Here is a 7,926-nt window from a genome sequence, read left to right as displayed (position 1 = left end):
TCATTCTTCAAAGTTCACAGAAAAGAGAGAAGAAAAGTCCATATGTAGGAGGATAATTTTGCTGAAAGCACTGTTCAGTACTAAAATATCAAAAGGACTTTAAAGGCACAGCTGCTGTTCCACCATGGAAGAAAAAAAACAACTAAAATCTTCACGGAGCATCTGTGGCCAGAGTGGAAAACATTAATGGGGGACTGAATTTATGAACAGATAGATTACTGCTTGGAGATAATCACAAGTTACAAGTATTCTTACAATTTCAGTAGTTTCCATTGAAGTTTTAACCTTTTCCCCAAAACCAGTTGCTCCTGGACATCCTGAAAGGGTGAAGCTAAAATTAAAAAAAAAATTTTAAGTCTCTAAATGTTCAGAGAGTTCTTCAGAAAAACTGCCTGTGAGTGCCCTCTGCCCTAGTGTTAGGACAAAAGTGGAGTATAACCACCCAAGTCTGCTGCCACAGGGCTGAACATGGGACACAGTGAAACCCTTGGCTGCACTCACTACCCAAACTGGCCATGTTGGATGGACAGGAGGAGCAGGGCTGTGACTGAGCACCAGCCCTCAGTCTGAGTTGGAACAACCTGGTGGTAAATGCCAAAGAAGCCTAAGGCTTGTTATTTACAAGGTGTACCAATTTCTTTAAAGACTCAAAGATCACCTTGGGAACATTTGAGTTTGTAATCCAGGCTCCCTCAGCACATGTTACAGCTGGGAGAAGAGACTGCAATTTTTTTCCCAGAAGATTTTTCCCAGATCTGTTACATAAGCCTGATACTGTCATTGCCAAGTGTGTGAAGTAACATTTTACTTTAAACTATTAGAGCTGCAGAAAATTAGCTGGAACACAGCTAAAAAACTGCAACAAACTGATTTTTCACTTTGGCTTTTTAGGTGCCAACCACAGCAGATGGAAAAAGGGGTAGCTAATGAGTTTCATGTCTAAAACACAGCTAGCTCAGCCCACTGGTTGGTGGCCAACCTACTAAAATTGTTTCTGGTCAGTAGAAACTAAAAAACGTAAAGTGATGCAGAACATAGAGTTTGCTGCAGTGGGTCGCTTACTGTACAAAGCTGCCCTCCCAGTGTTGGTAGCCCCGGTTTCAGGTTGGAGCACCAGTTAACATCATCTCTCAAGACAAAATGTGCACAGATCTCCTGCAGAATAAGCACCCTATTCAGGCTGCAGGCTTATTGCACTGTGTGAGCTTCATGATTATTATTCATGTTTTAATTGTTATTATTTTACAGTGCCCAAGAGGAATGTAGGGGTTTTGTCATCTGCTAAAGACACAATTAGAAGAGCTAAGCTCAAAGGAGCAGCAGACAGATGGTACATTGGCAGTTAAATTTATAAAACTCTTCTCTTAAGTCTTGCCAGTGAGAGAAATAGCTTTTCTGCTTTTTCTGTTTTGTTTTTTTTTTTTTGTTTGTTTTTTTTTTTGGTTTTTTTTTTTTTTTTTGGGGGGGGGGGTTGGTTTTTTTTTGGTTTAAGGCAAACAGTTTATTTCAAGATGAGTGTGCTGAAGTTGAGCGGGTAGAGAATTACATGATTTGGGGTCTAACTAAAATTATTTTGGCTGAGTCAAAAATCATTTATTCTTACATTCTTGCCACAGAGAAAGCTCTGCTAGTTTCTAAGCCAAATAATCTGTGCCATGTGTCCAGCTTCTCTCTTCTCTCTTCTGTCTGTCACGTTTCTAGTTAACCTTGTTAACTGGCTTAGTGGAAAAACACTGGTGTAATGTAACAGGGGCAGTGACCTGCCAGATGACCTATGCAGATCAGATGAAGAATATCAATTTCAGGGTTGATTGGGGGTGTGAATAGGACCACTACTGCTAATAAAAACTAGAGTTTTTTACAATCACACCCTTACAGCAAAGCAGTAGCCTTCTGAGGAACTGGGAGCTGAACTGAACTGCAGATAAGAATGCAAGTTCTCACATACCAGAGGGAAAAAATAAGTTTACTGAAAGGGCAAATAGTAAGGCTGCCAGAGAGCTAGGATTACTTGTTTAAATGGCATTCTGGGTTAGGAAGCAGCTGGTCTTAAATAAGCAAATAATGTTTAGAAATTAGTATTATGCTTTGTAAATACAGTGATATACAGGAGTTAAAGGATTTAACAACCAAAAAGATATTGCAGAGTTCTCTAATTTTCTGCTGGTAAAACATGCAAGCTGTGAACATATACAGTTCACAAGTATTATGTGAATGAAAACTGTCCCCAGAAATATCTTTTTGGCATACTATAGTTTGAATACACTTTTGCTCCTGGCAGTGGAACAAATTCTGCCAGTTTATGTTTTAGAAGATTTTGGAACAGCCCTGTTTTCTAGGTAGAGTATTTGAAGCCTCTGCTAAACTGCATACTGAGGTACCTTTTCTTAAGGACACATGATTTAGCTACACTAGTTTGGTGACCTCTTTTCTCTAGTGTCTCAACAGAACAGTTTATCCTGCACACTTTTACTCAAGCACTGCATGGATGGGTGAAAACAGAGCCTCTCTCCTCATTCTGTCTGTGCACTGTGGAGAAGGGCCAGGCATGCACATGAGAATCTTTTCTTACTAACTTCCAATGAGTTCTGTAGACCTGGTGGAAACACATGTGGTTTAGATATTTTGGAAGCAGGGAAAAAAGTAAAAAAGTAAAGATTTATTTTTCTTCCATACCTTTAAGCCACTTTATAGAACAACTGGAAGTTTGCATTTATTCCAAAATGTAAAGGGGCATAACTCGTTTCAGAGAAGTAATACTGTTTTGTCTTTCCCAGCCAACTAGTTGCTCCAGGCAATGGGAAGTGCATGTGCTATACCACACAGGAAGAACTGGGACCGGCGAAATGATTAGTTGGTAAATCCCTACAAAAGAATCCCCGATTTTATCACTACATTACTCTGCTTTCTTTCTTCCAAGGGGTCAAAAGCACAATTAACTATGCAGAAGTATAACTAAACAGTTCCCAGTTGGCTTATGTAGAAACATGGTTAGGAACCCAGGTCATTGCAGGGCCATAGCTCCTATTGTCCCTTTTAAGATTCTTCATCATCTGAAATACGTCTTCGGCATATATTTTCTCCCTATCTATGCAAAAGCCCCCGCCAAGATGCCTCTCAGATAGTTGTACACTTGTTACAGTTTAGTTTAAATAGCTTGTGTCCTACCCTGCAGTTTATATCTCTGCCAAGTTACTCTCAGTCCTGTCTTTGCTGGAAAGCCTTTTCTTTTTTTGAATGTCTTAAATATAATAAAAAGAATTATTTAGGCATTCTGTTAATAATGCATGATGAAAAAAAAAAAAATAAAGCCCAAAGAAAACAAAACCAAAACCCAAAAACAGCTGCAACCAAAAAAAAAGAAAAAAAACCACCCACAAATTCTGTTGACATTAGTATGCACAGTTGGATTCTGGCTTGTGCTAGGCAGAGATCTTTATAAGAGCTGCCTCCCTGACTGGATGCTCTCCAGACAGTTCTCTTAGCCTTACATTTTATGGGACCCCATATGCTGTAAATCTCTGGAGCCTGAGCACAGTGCTAGCACTGCTTCTAGCTGTGCACTCTGAAACATGTTCTCCCCAAGTGCTTAGCTCACATATGACACCCTTCTGTGAAGTCAGGACCCTACAGCTCAGTGCCAAGGCACAAAAATCCATGTGGGCTAGAAAAGTATGTACTCCACCATCAAAAGTCACATCCAAACACTGTAATTTCATAATATGTCAATTTAATAGCATGATATCAGCTGGAGACCACAAATGGTGCATAGAAAGATTTCCCAAATTACCACAGCTTGTAGGAGGAAAACATTTGACAGCTTGATTACAATAAATGATTATAGGCTAGATTAAGCATCAAGATTTAGAACCCTGCCCTAAATATTAAAAAAAAAAAAAAAGAAACAAACCCCCAAATCCCCCAACAACCCCATAACACTTTAGAATTTTAGAAAACTTAATTTAAAGTGTGTTCAATCTGTTGCACAGATATGAATTTTCCCAGTGAATAGAATCAGAGCACGAATGGAATTGCATTTACCCCAATTTGGTACAAGTTACATTCCCTCTGCTGCCAGTAAAGAAAAGAATACTGAAGAGCTAAATATGTTTGCTCCCTGAAAAGGATCATTAGAGATCTACAATCCTCCATGGGCCCGAAGCTTCTGCTCAGAGGCACTGTAGACAAGAGCTTCACTTATTGTACAGAAAATAGAAGAAAACAGAGGTTTTCTACTTCCCAGAAGAAGTAGAAATCTCTGTTCATTGTAATATGAGGAAACACAAAAGTCCAGCTGGGAATAATCTGGGTACGTAATGTAAGATCAGTGAAGAAAGGTGTGTGTGCCTCTCCCCGGGTTTGAATCACCCTGTTGGAAGGAAACCTAAAGCAGGAGTTGCTGTGGGAGGGTTTAGAAGCCACTGGAGTGGAAGGAGGGAGTGTGAGAAGACATCCATGCTTGGCCCTGATGCATTGTTTCCCTACACAACTTTGCTTCCTGTTTACTGGGGAGGAGTTTGTAGATATCTTCATCCTTACCAGTGTTATCAGGCACATTTTCAATGCCCACATTTATGCTGAGAAACAACTTAGCACCAGAAAAATACTCCCAGCTCAGAAGCTGATAGGTGAAGCCAGGCTTGTGTTCATTTTGCTGACAAAATGACATATAGCCTCCTCTATACTGACTTGTATTGCAACTAATTTTTAATTTCTTTCTGGGATTTCCCCGTAGTCAGACTATTTCTTGTAGTTGTGTTGTTTTGTTTTGCTGCATTTTGTTTTCCCTAAGTTAAAGTTTCTGGTGTAAAATAAGAATACATAGCAGTGATATACCTAAACCATGAAATTGAGAGGTGTTACTGCATAAGATCCTGTGCAACATAGGTGCATCTGGGGGAAATCCCTGCTGCTCAATACAGAGTCAAACTCTGTTTCTTTATTTTGCTTCTTCCCTGGTGACTTTTGGGATCAGTATGCATGGTGAAGGATTTCCAGAACAATAAATAGAAATGGTCTTTGAGAAGGTTAAGCAGAGCACCCCATAGGAGGAAGGGTCTAAGGACCAGCAGGGTGGATGATCAGAGCTCCCATGTCCTGAGTGAATACCTGGTTTGGCAGAATAGATGTGTCTATTGGAACTGTTGGCCTGCATAACAAACACAGAGGGACCTGAAATGAGGCAAAGGTTTTCAGAGTTTATTGTCAGTTTCACAATTGATATCAAAATGCTTATATGACTTTGGACTAAAATAAAAGGTGCTTCAGAGATTATCTTTTTGTCTGAAGAAAGATTGTTTCTAGGACATTGAGAGTCCTCTCATCCAATTTCAGATGTATATATTTAACCTGTTCTGTAATTATGTATAATAAATGAGGAAAATACAGTCTTGTCTTTCCTGAACTCTATAAAGCAAAAGGCTCTTGTGGTATAACACCATTAAAATACTATAGTTTAAATGAGTGTTAATTTAAAACTAAAAAGTGGTTAAATTCCTTTCATAATTTGCAATATTCCTCCAGAGATATTTCTGATAAGATTGTTGAAGTCTACATAATATTTAAATGCAAACCACACACTAATTATTTACAAGTACTACATACAAAAAGATAAAATAAAAGAAAAAAGATCTGAAAAGTACCCTGCCTGGATTAAAGAGGAATGTTTTTTGTTTGGTTTCTTTTTCAATAAAATATAATTCATTACAGAGGCTTATATTGTGCTTGCAGCTAGTTCAAAGTATCATGTACTTTTTTTAGCACTTTCATGTAAGCACCTTAAATTCTCTCTCTTAGTGAATTTTATTTTTGTGGCGATGCATCAGAAATTTCATAAGACAATGAAACATCATTATTTTTTTTTATTTATATATGTAAGTGTATCCACACCTAGAATGTCTGAGCTTTTTCATCAAATCAGCAAGAGGATGTCATGATCTTCAACATGTCACAGATATGAATAATGGAAAAATATCCTCGAGGAGGAAAAGAAAATCTTACTGGTGCCACATGTGGAGGAGAGTGTCTAATCTGACAGCTGAGGCCCCATGTGTGAGGGAGGGGTTGGGAATACCTTGATTGTTACTTGAAACATAGGAGACACTAGAGAATCCAGATAAGAGCTACAAAGTCACATGATGCCAGACTTCCTTAATTCTCATGAGGTTTATAAAGGCCACAGATTTACAGCAAGGAGGAAAATTTCATCATGGTTAATAGCAAATAAACACTGAACTGCTGCAAGTGTCAGCTCTGTGCCTGAGTGCTCCAATAAATGTTTGCCCTCTGTGAGACCAGAGAGATAAATTCCCAGCTGTGAGGTACATTACCAATGTTACTTTAGTACAGACCTCAGTCTTTATTCTGTTTAATTTGCAACTAAAATGGGTTTATAACACTGAATGATCACTTAACTCTGCTGGCTTGTACCCCTTTCTGGTCAAAATGTTCTGAGTTACCCAGGATTTACTTTTTTAAACCATCTAAATTAAACCAGCTTATTTTCCCCAGCCCTGGGCATCCCTAATGTGTTTCACTCAAAATAGGATCAGGCATTTTAAAGAGCTCATTCCAGAAATCCAAGTTAGTTCATCTGAACTGTGAAAAGGAGGATTATCAGCAAATCTGACTGAGTGTGTCCAACAGCTGGGGAACAGCTGGCAACTGGTGACCCTTGAGGTGGGAAGAGCTGTTTGCAGAACACACCTGGTGACGCCCTTGTTTCACTCACCCTCCCATCCTTGGGGAACGGGGTGGAAACTCCTCATCTCCTTTGGGTACCTTGAGAAGCAAAACTTCTAGGAGGTAATGGTAATAGAAGGTGATGGTGTGAATTAGTGAATTGGGTGTAGGCCTGTCTTTGGGCAGTATACCCTAACCAGTCAATTTACGTAAGGTGGCTAACTGTTAGCATACTAAATTAGGGACTTTGACTTTCAAAAAGCCCCAAAGATTTCAGAACGAAAGGCTGCATTTACATCGTCTTTCAGCTAACCCTGCAAAAATGAAGGAGGTAATGGATTTAAAGGTAAACTCTTGCCATTCTCTGACTTGGACAGATAGTGGAATCATACCATCTTGTAGTCTTTGAAATGGAAGTATTTGTTCCAGAGAAAATCTTCATAATGATAAGAACACATTCTATTTCTTTAATCTCTATATCCTAAAATGACATTTTAAAATATGCATGAGGAAATGTACAGTATGTCATTCCTATATTGCTGTCTATATTTCCTTGTATGTACATACATTCCCTATAATTGGACCATATAATATAAATTTTAGAATAAAGTTACAAAAAGTCAATATATAGAGGTTTGTAAAAGGACTATTAATGGCTGAAAATTCATCATTATGCTTGATAGGGAAATAACTGTAACAAAGAAAAGTTTTTCTACACAGTAACAACAAAAGATGTTTTTAAGGGATTAATTTTGTAGTATTTTCTGAATTGAAATAAGTAATTATGAAACAGATTAATTTTTCTTTAACAGAGGCAAATTGATTTTTTAGAAGTGAGTAAAATGAAGGATTTTGAGAAAATACTATTGTAATATTGACAACAAGAATATTTATTTAAATTTGTGATTAAATTAAGTGTAAATTTGAATGTGAGGAGGGAAATGATTTTGCCTTTCTATGCAAAATTATGTCCTGGTCTATTGCTCAGTATGGAAGAATATTAAAATACAATGAATATTCAAAGGATACTCACAACATTATTTAAATTCAGATTAGGATAGGACTTCCATTCATAAGAAAGGAGGATAAAAGATGACCTGTTTGCTGTTGGAGGACTTTTCAAGACTGATGATAAAGACATGACAAAATACTGTTGCTGGAAGTCAAAGTTATAAAGCTTTAAACTTGGAAATTAGGTGACATGTCTTAGCAGCACAGGAGTAGCAATGCAGCTAAACACCAAAC

General features: G+C 38.0%; 1 long non-coding RNA gene across 1 annotated transcript; it reads right to left on the bottom strand.

Moving 5' to 3' along the window:
* Positions 1-1,615: 1,615 nt before the first annotated feature.
* On the bottom strand, positions 1,616-3,889 carry LOC137465815 (uncharacterized). The gene is made up of 3 exons (XR_010994841.1): positions 3,375-3,889; positions 2,677-2,813; positions 1,616-2,596 (listed from the first exon to the last, which is right to left on the bottom strand). It is a non-coding gene; the product is annotated as an uncharacterized lncRNA (long non-coding RNA).
* Between the last annotated feature and the right edge of the window lie 4,037 nt (positions 3,890-7,926).

The sequence above is a fragment of the Anomalospiza imberbis genome, chromosome 2 (genome assembly GCF_031753505.1).
Source record: "Anomalospiza imberbis isolate Cuckoo-Finch-1a 21T00152 chromosome 2, ASM3175350v1, whole genome shotgun sequence".
Lineage (NCBI taxonomy): Eukaryota > Metazoa > Chordata > Aves > Passeriformes > Viduidae > Anomalospiza > Anomalospiza imberbis.
Note: the sequence above shows the minus strand (reverse complement) of the source record. Positions and strands in the feature narration are given on the sequence as shown.